A 12641-nucleotide genomic window follows, 5' to 3' on the forward strand; every position below is an offset into this window, starting at 1 on the left:
CATCATCAAAAAATCTACAAACAGGGCTTCCCTGGTGGCGCAGTGGTTGAGAGTCCGCCTGCCAACGCAGGGGACACGGGTTCGAGCCCTGGTCTGGGAGGATCCCACATGCCGCGGAGCGACTAGGCCCGTGAGCCACAACTGCTGAGCCTGCGCGTCTGGAGCCTGTGCTCCGCAACAAGAGAGGCCACGATGGTGAGAGGCCCGCGCACCGCGATGAAGAGTGGCCCCCACTTGCCGCAACTGGAGAAAGCCCTCACACAGAAACGAAGACCCAAAACAGCCATAAATAAATAAATAAAATTTAAAAAAAAAAAAAAGTTCTGTTTATCCTGTACTGTCCTCTGTTAAGTGTGCAATAGCATTATGTCTAAAAAAAAAAAAAAAAAAAAAATGTACAAAAAATCTACAAACAATAAATGATGGAGAGGGTGTGAAGAAAGGGGAACCCTCTTACACTGTTGGTGGGAATGTAAATTGATTCAATCACTGTGGGGAACAGTATGGAGGTTCCTTAAAAAAATAAAAACAGAACTCCATATGACCCAGCAAACCCACTCCTGGGCATAAGCCAGAGAAAACCATAATTCATAAAGACACATGCACCCCAATGTTCATTGAAGCACTATTTACAATAGCCAGGACATGGAAGCAAACTAAATGTCCATCGACAGATGAATGGATAAAGAAGATGTGGCACATATATACAATGGAATATTACTGAGCCATAAAAAGAAATGAAATTGAGTTATTTGTAGTGAGGTGGATGGACCTAGAGTCTGTCATACAGAGTGAAGTAAATCAGAAAGAGAAAAACATCATATATTAACGCATATATGTGGATTCAAGCAAAATCGTATAGATGATCTTATATGCAAAGCAGAAAAAAAGACACAGACGTAGAGAACTAATGTATGGATACTAAGGGGGAATGGGGGGGTGGGATGACTTGGGAGATTGGATTGACATATATACACTACTATGTATAAAATAGATAACTAATAAGAACCTACTGTATAGTGCAGGGAACTCTACCTGGTGCTCTGTGATGACCTAAATGGGAAGGAAATTCAAAAAAGAGGGATATATGTATACATATGGCTGATTCACTTTGCTGTATAGCAGAAACTGATACAGCAGTGTAAACCAACTATACTCCAATAGAAAAAAAAAATATATATATATGCAATTATTCCTTATATCCTGAACATCACAATGATCAAAAATTGAATAAAGGAAACCAAATTACAGTAAAATTATTTAGCTCTTTTTTTTGGTTTCAGTTAGATCTCTATGCACTTATATTATAGGCATTCTTACATTGCAAATGGTCAATTGTTATCACAATTAGAACTGAATAGCTTATCATGTTAGTACAGAGTGAGTAATGATCAATGCCTAGGTTTCCCCCCCCCCAACTGAAATGAATGACCCATATTTTGCTGAATTCTATTGACTAAAGATAAATATTTGAGTTGAAAATTCCATGTGCCTTTTGCTGACATTAAAAAGCTTCAAATTAAATATAAGACCTGGCATATTAAAGAAAAATCAGCATTCAGTGTGTTTTGCATTATTCTGGGAATGTTGTGTAAACCCATGTTTCTATTATTCCTTTCACTTAAGTGACTTACTGTTAAGCATTTTATTTATTATTACTTAGATATGCGGATTAGGGAGGGAGATATATGAATCCCAAATTAATAAATTAGGCTCTTTGCTATTATCCAAATAAACAAAATACAGATATGGAATAGGTGTGAAGGGATGGGATACATTTGAAATATCTGTCCTTGTCTTTCCTTCCATCTGTTAACATTTATGGTTGACTGTTCACTGTGTAAGTGATACCAGTTCTTTGAGTCCCCCAAATTTCTAGGTCCTATAAGATCTCTGGAGTTATTTTTGTAGTTTCTCAAGAAATTATTCTGGACAAAATAGAAATATATGGAATGATAAATTCACATATAAGTGGATTTCAGATGTTCTCAATGAATTAAAGATTAATGGATAGAAATGAGCCTTAATAAATTATTTTGTGAAACAAAATCCAGAGAGAGAATTCAAAACATTACTGAGAGAAATTAAAGAAGGTACAAATAAATTCACATATATACCATGTTTATGGATAAATTTTCAGTATTATTAAGAGTTATTTTCTCCTAATTTAAAAGTTCTGAAAAACATTTCTCTAAAGTTAGGTGAAGATGGATTATTCTTTAGCCATGATAACAAGAAGCTACCAGAACTGGTTTAAACCTGTTTAATGGATCAGTGATAATTTACCTTAGTGAATATATTAATTGATCAATGAGAACACCTTGCTCTGAATGTTACCAATCATGTTTCACTTAACTCAATAAGCACAATTTTAAATGTTAACAAATCTCACCTGAGTGATGATACGTCAACAGATGATATCAGTCTGTACATGTCTCCAAAAGTCCAATCCCTAAACTTCACATTGTTCAAAAATCCTATATATGCTTAGAACTCTATTATGCTGAAAGGGGCTAAAAGCATTGCTCTGCCTTATTAGTTTGCTAGGGCTGCCATACAAAGTACCACATACTGGGTGAGTTAGAAATTTATTCGCTCAAAATTCTAAAGTCCGATAGTCTGAAATCAAGGTATTGGCAGGGTTGGTTTCATTCTGAGACATCTCTCTTTGGCTTGTACATAGGTGTCTTCCCTGTGTGTCCTCATATGGTCCTCCCTTGATCTGTGTTGTCTGTGCCTTAATCTCTTCTTCTTATGAGAGCACCATGCATATTGGATTAGGACCCACTCTAACAATCTTATTTTAATGAAATTACTTCTTTTAAGGCCCTATCTCCAAATACAGTCACATTCCAAGGTATTGGGGATTAGGGCTTCAACATATGAATTTTGTGGGGACACAGTTCAACCTATAACTGTAAGAAATAAATTCATCTTTGTTTTCCTCCTGCACCAAGCTATAGCTGTAGATCTTATTTCTACAAAAAAAAAAAAAAAGCGGCAGTGGGCGGTGAAACTGCTCGGAAGGACAACGGCGGCATGTGCGAGGGTCCGTCCCGCATCTCGGGGCCTATCCCCCCAGACCCTATGCTCTGTCCTGACTACTACTGGCGGCCGGCCTCGGCCCAAGGGCACCTTGAGGGAAACGCGCTGAAGTTGGGCCTGCTGACTCCGGACCCCGACCTAGACGCCACCCCTCCCCGCGGCACCCGCATCGGTCCCGGAGCCGGAGAAATCCTGGAGCGTGGCCGGCGCGGCGTGGGTGGCGTGCTGCTGCAGCTCGGGGGTATCTCCCTAGGCCCAGGGGCCTCTCCCAAGAGGAAGGACCCTAAAGACCATGAGAAGGAGAACCTGAGGCGGATCAGGGAGATCCAGAGGCGCTTCCGTGAGCAGGAGCACAGCCGGGAGTAGGACCAGTCCAGGCCCCTGAAGGCTCTGTGGCGCTCACCCAAGTATGACAAAGTGGAGTCCCATGTCAAGGCCCAGCTGCAGGAGCCCGGCCCTGCCTCTGGGACAGAGCCTGCCCACTTCCTGCGGGCACATTCTCGTTGCGGCCCTGGGTTCCCACCACCCCGTGTCCCCAGTCCCCAGCTAACCAACTCCACCAGGTCCCAATGCTAAGGGCCCAGGCCCAAGTGTGGACTTCATTACCCACAGTGCTCGCACTGCCAAGAGGGCCCCCCGGCGGCATTCTCGCTCGCTGCAAGTCCTGGCACAGGTGCTGGAGCAGCAAAGGCAGGCCCAGGAGCACTACAACGCCACACAGAAGGGTCACGTGCCCCATCACTTGTTGGAGCGCAGGGATCTGTGGCGGCAGGAGGCTGAGGCCCGTCAGCACAGCCAGCCGGACCCGGCCGTGCCCCCTGGCCACACTTGGATGCCTGAGAACCAGCGGCACCAGATTGGTGTTGTGTCTCTCCCAAAAGATATGTTGAAGTTCTAATGTCTGGTCCCTGTCAATGTGGCCTTATTTAAAAATAGGGTCCTTGCAGATGTAAACAAGATGAGGTCATACTTGATGAAGATGTGTCCTAATTCACCATAACTAGTGTCCTTATAGGAAGAAAAAGACATAGAAACACACACAGGAGAGATGGTGGAGGCAGAGTTTGGAGTTATGCAGCTGTAAGATAGGAATTCCAAAGATTCCTGGTGGCCACCTCAGGAAGCTAGGAAAAATCAAGCGAGGATTTTACCCAGAGTCTCAGACGGAACATTAATTTGCTAACATCTTGATTTCAGCCTTTTAACCTCTAGAGCTGTGAAAGAATGAATTTCTATTGTTGTAAGCCATTCTAGATACTGGTAATTTTTTTTAAAACATCTTTATTGGAGTATAATTGCTTTACAATGGTGTGTTAGTTTCTGCTTTATAAGAAAGTGAATCAGCTCTACATGTACATGTATCCCCATATCCTCCCTCTTGCGTCTCCCTCCCACCCTCCCTATCCCACCCCTCTAGGTGGTCACAAAGCACCAAGCTGATCTCCCTGTGCTATGTGGTTGCTTCCCACTAGTTATCTGTTTTACATTTGGTAGTGTATATATGTCCATGCCACTCGCACTTCATCCCAGCTTACCCAGCTTACCCTTCCCCCTCTGCGTGTCCTCAAGTCCATTCTCTACATTTGCATCTTTACTCCTGTCCTACCCTTAGGTTTTTCAGAACCTTTTTTTTTTTTCAGATTCCATATATATGTGTTAGCATACGGTATTTGTTTTTCTCTTTCTGACTTACTTCACTCTGTATGACAGACTCTAGGTCCATCCACCTCACTACAAATAACTCAATTTCCCTTCTTTTTATAACTGAGTAATATTCCATTGTATATATGTGCCACATCTTCTTTATCCATTGGATGGACACTTAGGTTGCTTCCATATCCTGGCTATTGTAAATAGAGCTGCAATGAACATTGTGGTACATGTCTCTTTTTGAATTATGGTTTTCTCAGGGTATATGCCCAGTAGTGGGATTGCTGGGTCGTATGGTAGTTCGATTTATAGTTTTTTAAGGAAACTCCATACTGTTCTCCATAGTAGCTGTATCAATTTACATTCCCACCAACAGTGCAAGAGGGTTCCCTTTTCTCCACACCCTCTCCAGCATTTATTGTTTATAGATTTTTTGATGATGGCCATTCTGACTGGAGTGAGGTGATATCTCATTGTAGTTTTGATTTGCATTTCTCTAATGATTAGTCATGTTGAGCATCCTTTCATGTGTTTGTTGGCCATCTGTATATCTTCTTTGGAGAAATGTCTATTTAGGTACTCTGCCCATTTTTGGATTGGGTTGTTTGCTTTTTTTGGTATTGAGCTGCATGGGCTGATTGCAAATTTTGGAGATTAATCCTTTGTCAGTTGCTTCGTGTGCAAATATTTTCTCCCATTCTGAGGGTTGTCTTTTCATCTTGTTTATAGTTTCCTTTGCTGTGCAAAAGCTTTTAAGTTTCATTAGGTCCCATTTGTTTATTATTTTTTTTTAATTTCCCTTTCTCTAGGAGGTGGGTCAAAAAGGATCTTGCTGTCATGTATGTCATAGAGTTTTCTGCCTGTGATTTCCTCTAAGAGTTTTATAGTGTCTGGCCTTACATTTAGGTCTTTAATCCATTTTGAGTTTTTCTTTTGCATATGGTGTTATGGAGTGTTCTCATTTCATTCTTTTACATGTAGCTGTACAGTGTTCCCAGTGCCACTTATTGAAGAGGCTGTGTTTTCTCCATTGTATATTCTTTCCTCCTTTATCAAATATAAGGTGACCATATGTGTGTGGGTTTATCTCTTGGCTTTCTATCCTGTTTCCTCGATCTATATTTCTGTTTTTGTGCCAGTACTATACTGTCTTGATTACTGTGGCTTTGTAGTATAGTCTGAAGTCAGGGAGCCTGATTCCTCCAGCTCCGTTTTTCTTTCTCAAGACTGCTTTGGCTATTCGAGGTCTTTTGTGTTTCCATACAAATTTGTGAATTTTTTTGTTCTAGTTCTGTGAAAAATGCCAGTGGTAGTTTGACAGGGATTGTACTGAATCTGTAGATTGCTTTGGGTAGTAGAGTCATTTTCACAATGTTGATTCTTCTAATCCAAGAACATGGTATATCTCTCCACCTGTTTTTATCATCTTTAATTTCTTTCATCAGTGTCTTATAGTTTTCTGCATACAGGTCTTTTGTCTCCTTAGGTAAGTTTATTCCTAGGTATTTTATTCTTTCTGTTGCAATGGTAAATGGGAGTGTTTACTTAATTTCTCTTTCAGATTTTTCATCGTTAGTGTATAGGAATGCAAGAGATTTCTGTGCATTAATTTTGTATCCTGCTACTTTACCAAATTCATTGATTAGCTCTAGTAGTTTTCTGGTAGCATCTTTAGGATTCTCTATGTATAGTATCATGTCATCTGCAAACAGTGACAGTTTTACTTCTTCTTTTCTGATTTGGATTCCTTTTACTTCTTTTTCTTCTCTGTTTGCTGTGTCTAAAACTTCCAAAACTATTTTGAATAATAGTGGTGAGAGTGGGCAAGTGGGCCTTGTCTTGTTCCTGATCTTAGTGGAAATAGTTTCATGTTTTCACCAATGAAAACGATGTTGGCTATGGGTTTGTCATATATGGCTTTTATTATGTTGAAGTAAGTTCACTCTATGCCTACTTTCTGTAGGGTTTTTATTATAAATGCGTGTTTAATTTTGTCAGAAGCTTTTTTGCATCTTTTGAGATGATCATATGGTTTTTATCCTTCAATTTGTTAATATGGTTTATCACATTGATTTGCATATACTGAAGAGTCCTTGTATTCCTGAGATAAACCCCACTTTATCATGGTTTATGATTCTTTTAATGTGCTGTTTGTATTCTGTTTGCTAGTACTTTGTTGAGGATTTTTCCATATATATTCATCAGTGATATTGGCCTGTAGTTTTCTTATTTTGTGACCTCTTTGTCTGGTTTTGGTATCAGGGTGATGGTGGCCTCGTAGAATGAGTTTGGGAGTGTTCCTCCCTCTGCTATACCTTGGAAGAGTTTGAGAAGGATAGGTGTTAGCTCTTCTCTAAATGTTTGATAGAATTCACCTGTGAAGCCATCTGGTCCTGGACTTTTGTTTGTTGGAGGATTTTTAATCACAGTCTCAATTTCAGTGCTTGTGATTGGTCTGTTTATATTTTCTATTTCTTCCTGGTTCAGCCTCGGAAGGTTGTGCTTTTCTAAGAATTTGTTCATTTCTTCCAGGTTGTCCATTTTATTGGCATAGAGTTGCTTATAGTAATCTCTCATGATCCTTTGTATTTCTGCAGTGTCAGTTGTTACTTCTCCTTTTTCAGTTCTAATTCTATTGATTTGAGTCTTCTCCCTTTTTTCTTGTTGAGTCTGGCTAATGGTTTATCAATTTTGTTTATCTTCTGAAAGAACCAGCTTTTAGTTTTATTGATCTTTGCTATTGTGTCCTTCATTTCTTTTTCAGTTATTTCTGAGCTGATCTTTATGATTTCTTTCCGTCTGCTAACTTTGGGGTTTTTTTTTGTTCTTCTTTCTCTAATTGCTTTAGGTGTAAGTTTAGGTTGTTTATTTGAGATGTTTCTTGTTTCTTGAGGTAGGATTTTATTGCAATAAACTTCCCTCTTAGAACTGCTTTTGCTGCATCCCATAGGTTTTGGGTCGTTGTGTGTTCATTGTCATTTGTTTCTAGGTAGTTTTTTATTTCCTCTTTGCTATCTTCAGTGATCTCTTGGTTAGTTGGTAGTGTATTGTTTAGCCTCCATGTTTTTGTATTTTTTACAGATTTTTTCCTGTACTTGATATCTAGTCTCATAGCGTTGTGTTCGGAAACAATACTCGATACAATTTCAATTTTCTTAAATTTACCAAGGCTTGATTTGTGACCCAGGATATGATCTATCCTGGAGAATGTTCCATGAGCACTTGAGAAGAAAGTGTATTGTGCTGTTTTTGGATGGAATGTCCTATAAATATCAGTTAAGTCCATCTTGTTTAATGTATCATTTAAAGCTTGTGTTTCCTTATTTATTTTCATTTTGGATGATCTGTCCATTGGTGAAAGTGGAGTGTTAAAGTCCCCTACTATGATTGTGTTACTGTCGATATCCCCTTTTATGGCTGTTAGCATTTGCCTTATGTATTGAGGTGCTCCTGTGTTGGGTGCATAAATATTACATTTGTTATATCTTCTTCTTGGATTGATCCCTTGATCATTATGTAGTGTCCTTCTTTGTCTCTTGTAATAGTCTTTATTTTAAAATCTATTTTGTCTGATATGAGAATTGCTACTCCAGCTTCCTTTTGATTTCCATTTGCATGGAATATCTTTATCCATCCCCTCACTTTCAGTCTGTACGTGTCCCTTGGTCTGAAGTGTGTCTCTTGTAGACACCATATATATGGGTCTTGTTTTTGTATCCATTCAGACAGTCTATATCTTTTTTGGAGCATTTTATCCATTTACATTTAAGGTAGTTATCGATATGTATGTTCCTAATACCATTTTCTTAATTGTTTTGTGTTTGTTATTGTAGGTCTTTTCCTTCTCTTGTGTTTCCTGCCTAGAGAAGTTCCTTTAACATTTGTTGTAAAGCTGGTTCAGTGGTGCTGAATTCTCTTAGCTTTTGCTTATCTGTAAAGGTTTTAATTTCTCCATCGAATCTGAATGAGATCCTTGCTGGGTAGAGTAATCTTGGTTGTAGGTTTTTCCCTTTCATCACTTTAAATATGTCCTGCCACTGCCTTCTTGCTTGCAGAATTTCTGCTGAAAGTTCATCTGTTAACCTTATGGGGATTCCTTTGTATGTTATTTGTTGTTTTTCCCTTGCTGCTTTTAATATTTTTTCTTTGTATTTAATTTTTAATAGTTTAATTAATATGTGTCTTTTCCTGTTTTTCTGTGGATTTATCCTGTATGGGACTCTCTGTGCTTCCTGGAGTTGATACTATTTCCTTTCCCATATTAGGGAAGTTTTCAACGATAATCTCTTCAAGTATTTTCTCAGTCCCTTTCTTTTTCTCTTCTTCTTCTGGGACCGCTATAATTCTAATGTTGTTGCGTTTAATTTTGTCCCAGACTTCTCTGAGACTGTCCTCAATTCTTTTCATTCTTTTTTCTTTATTCTGCTCTGCAGTAGTTATTATCACTATTTTATCTTCCAGGTCATCCATTCTTCTGCCTCAGTTATTCTGCTATTGATTCCTTCTAGAAAATTTTTAATTTTGTTTATTGTGGTGTTCATCATTGTTTACTCTTTAGTTCTTCTAGGTCCTTGTTAAATGTTTCTTGTATTTTCTCCGTTCTATTTCCAAGATTTTGGATCACCTTTACTCTCATTACTCTGAATTCTTTTTCAGGTAGTCTGCCTATTTCGTCTTTATTTGTTTGGTCTGGTGGGTTGACCTTGCTCCTTCATCTGCTGTGTGTTTCTCTGTCTTCTCATTTTGCTTAACTTTCTGTGTTTGGGATCTCGTTTTCTCAGGCTACAGGTTTGTAGTTCCTGTTGTTTTTGGTATCTGCTTCCAGTGGGTAAGGTTGTTTCACTGGGTTGTGTAGGCTTCCTGGTGGAGGGGACTTGTGCCGGTGTTCTGGTGGATGAGGCTGGATCTTGTCTGTCTGGTGGGCAGGACCACTCCAGTGGTGTGTTTTGGGGTTTCTGTGACCTTATTTTGATTTTAGGCAGCTCTCTGCTAATGAGTGAGGTTGTGTTTCTGCCTTGCTAGTTGTTTGGCATAGGGTGTCCAGCACTGTAGCTTGCTGGTCGTTGAGTGCAACTGGTTGTTAGCGTTGAGATGGAGATCTCTGGGAGAGCTTTCGCCATTTGATATTATGTGGAGCCGGGAGTGGACCAATGTCCTGAACTTGCTCTCCTACCTCGGAGGCACAGGCCTGACACCTGGCCAGTGCACCGTGTCAGCCACATGGCTCAGAGGAAAAGGGAGAAAGAAAGGAAGGAAGGAAGGAAGGAAGGAAGGAAGGAAGGAAGGAAGGAAGGAAGGAAGAAAGAGAGAGAGAGAGAGAGAGAAAGAAAGAAAGAAAGAAAGAAAGAAAGAAAGGAAAGAAAGAAAGGAAGGAAGGAGAAAGAAAGAAGGAAAGAAAGAATAAAATAATTAAAATAAAAAGTAAAAAAATTCTTAAAAATAAAAAAATTAAAAAGTAATAAAAAAAAGAAGAAAGAAAGAAAGAAGAGAGCAACCAAACGAAAAAACAAATGCACCAATGATAACCAGTACTAAAAATGATACTAAAAAATAAAACCGACTGACAGAACTCTAGGAGAAATGATAAAAGCAAAGCTATACAGACAAAATCACACAAAGAAGCATACACATACACACTCACAAAAAGACAAAAAGAAAAACTTATATATATCTTTTGGGAAGTCTGAGGTCTTCTGTCAGCATTCAGTAGGTGTTCTGTAAGTGTCATTCCACATTTAGATATATTTCTGATGTATTTGTGGGGAGGAAGGTGATCTCCACATCTTACTCCTCTGCCATCTTTCAGGTCTCCCGATATTGGTAATTTTTTATAGCAGCCCTAGTAAACTAATATACCTGGGTTTTAATATATTACAAACGTGGATAGAAAAAAGGGAAACAAAGTTTTCTTTTTAAAATAAATGTAAATCCATTGTCTTTTTATTTCAGGTATTGAGCGGTAGTCTCATCATCTCTGTACGTTTCAGTGCAATCCCAGCAGATTTTTAGTAGAAACTGACAAGCTGATTTTAAATTTTATATGGAAATACCAAGAGTCTAGAATAACCAAACAATTATGGAAAAGGAAAATAAAGTTGAAGGACCACTTACTAAAAAGCTAGTGGTATTGGAATAAAAATTTTAAAATAAATCAATGGAACAGAACAGAGGGTGCTAAAATAGACACACATTTATATGGCTAATTGATTTGGGGCAAAGATGCCAAGGTACTAAATGTGGAAAAGGTAGACTATTCCACAAATAAATATCCATATTGGGAAAAAATGAAACTGAACTCCTACCTGACACCATAGAAAAAATTAATTTGAAATTGATCATAGACCCTTATATAAAAGCTGAAATGAGAAACTTCCAGGAGAAAACATAAGAGAAAATCTTCACAAATTTGAAGTAATCAAAGATTTCTTAGAAAACAGAAAAAAGCAAAACATTTTAACGGTATATACTAATGGGCAATAAGCACAAGAAAAGACACTAAACATCACTAGTCATAAGGGTCATGCAAATTAATACCATAGTAAGATGCTAGTTCATACATAATAGAATGGCTAGAATTTAAAAAAAATTAAAACTGAAAATACCAAGAGTTGGCAAAAATTTGGAGCCACTGGAACTTTAATATGTTGCTTCTGGAACTGTAAAATGATACGACCATCTTGGCAAGTATCTTTGCAGTTTTTGTATGTTATATACACTATCCTACAATCTAGCAATTTCATTCCTAATTATTTACCCAAGTCAAATGAAAACATATACCCCAAAAAGGTACATGATTTTTATAGCATCTTTATTCATCATAATCACAAACTGAATTGGAGAAGGAATATCTCTCAATAGGTAAATGAATAAACAAGTTGTGCTCTTTTCATTCACTGAAATGATACAATTCAGCAAACAAAATGAATGGACTCCTAATATTCATGGATAAATATTATAGATGTTACATTGAAAGAAGTCAGATAGAAAACTATTCATACTCTATGATTCCATTTGTGTGAAGATATGAAGGAGTCACACTTAATGTATGGCGATAGAAATTAGATCAGTGGTTGCTTGGGACAAGAGGTGAGTTTGAGTATTGACTTCAAGGAGGTACAGATGTTCGATGTTCTGTCTTGATTGGGAAAGTGGTTATTCAGCATATTTATTTGTTAAAACTTACTTATTAAACAGTATACTTAAAATTCTTTCCATATTGTTGGATGTGCATTATAGCTCAAAAAGTTTTTAAAAATCTGGAAAGAGGTCACTTGTATTTTCCCTAAATTAATAGGTGATGAAATTAATTTGGTCAGTCTCAATCAGAATTTTTTAAATGAAATAGATTAGAGAAGATGAAACTAGATTAGAAAACACCAGACTGCACCACCCATAGTAAATCTAATTATTATTTTATGTAACTCTTGTTTTAGTATTGTGTGTGTATACATACTCTGTGTAGATCACAGTAAAGAAATATTTGAAATACTCTGCCTTTAGGGCAGTATAATAAATCCAATCCTATTCAATTTTTATCATTGATCTGGATATAACTACACAATCTTTATCATATTTTCTGTAGGCACCAAGCTGTCAGGAAGAGAATGCTTATGGGTGGTCAATACTTTAAATTTTAAAGTATTAATTCCCAGTTTGGGTGAAAGTATAAGGAATTGCACATATATTGTACACTCTGCTGATGGAAATGTGAATTGATATAACCATTTGGAGAACAATTTGGAAATAAATATTGAAATCAGACTAGGAAGTTTCAATTGATATACATTTAAGCTCACTGCTTCTATCCTCAGCTATGTCCAGTCTACTGGGGAGCACATCAAAGGAATTCTTCATTTCTGTTAGTGTTTTTGCTTTTTTTTTTTTTTTTGCTTCTTTGAGTTTCAGTCTCTCTACTTACATTGCCCATCTGTTCTTTCATGTTCTCC

The 12641-nt window shown here is 37.9% G+C and overlaps 1 pseudogene; it reads left to right on the forward strand.

Moving 5' to 3' along the window:
• The first annotated feature begins 3039 nt into the window (after positions 1-3039).
• On the forward strand, positions 3040-3943 carry LOC137777347 (enkurin domain-containing protein 1 pseudogene; annotated as a pseudogene).
• The last annotated feature ends 8698 nt before the right edge of the window (positions 3944-12641 follow it).

This window comes from Eschrichtius robustus, chromosome 15 (assembly GCF_028021215.1).
Source record: "Eschrichtius robustus isolate mEscRob2 chromosome 15, mEscRob2.pri, whole genome shotgun sequence".
Classification (NCBI taxonomy): domain Eukaryota; kingdom Metazoa; phylum Chordata; class Mammalia; order Artiodactyla; family Eschrichtiidae; genus Eschrichtius; species Eschrichtius robustus.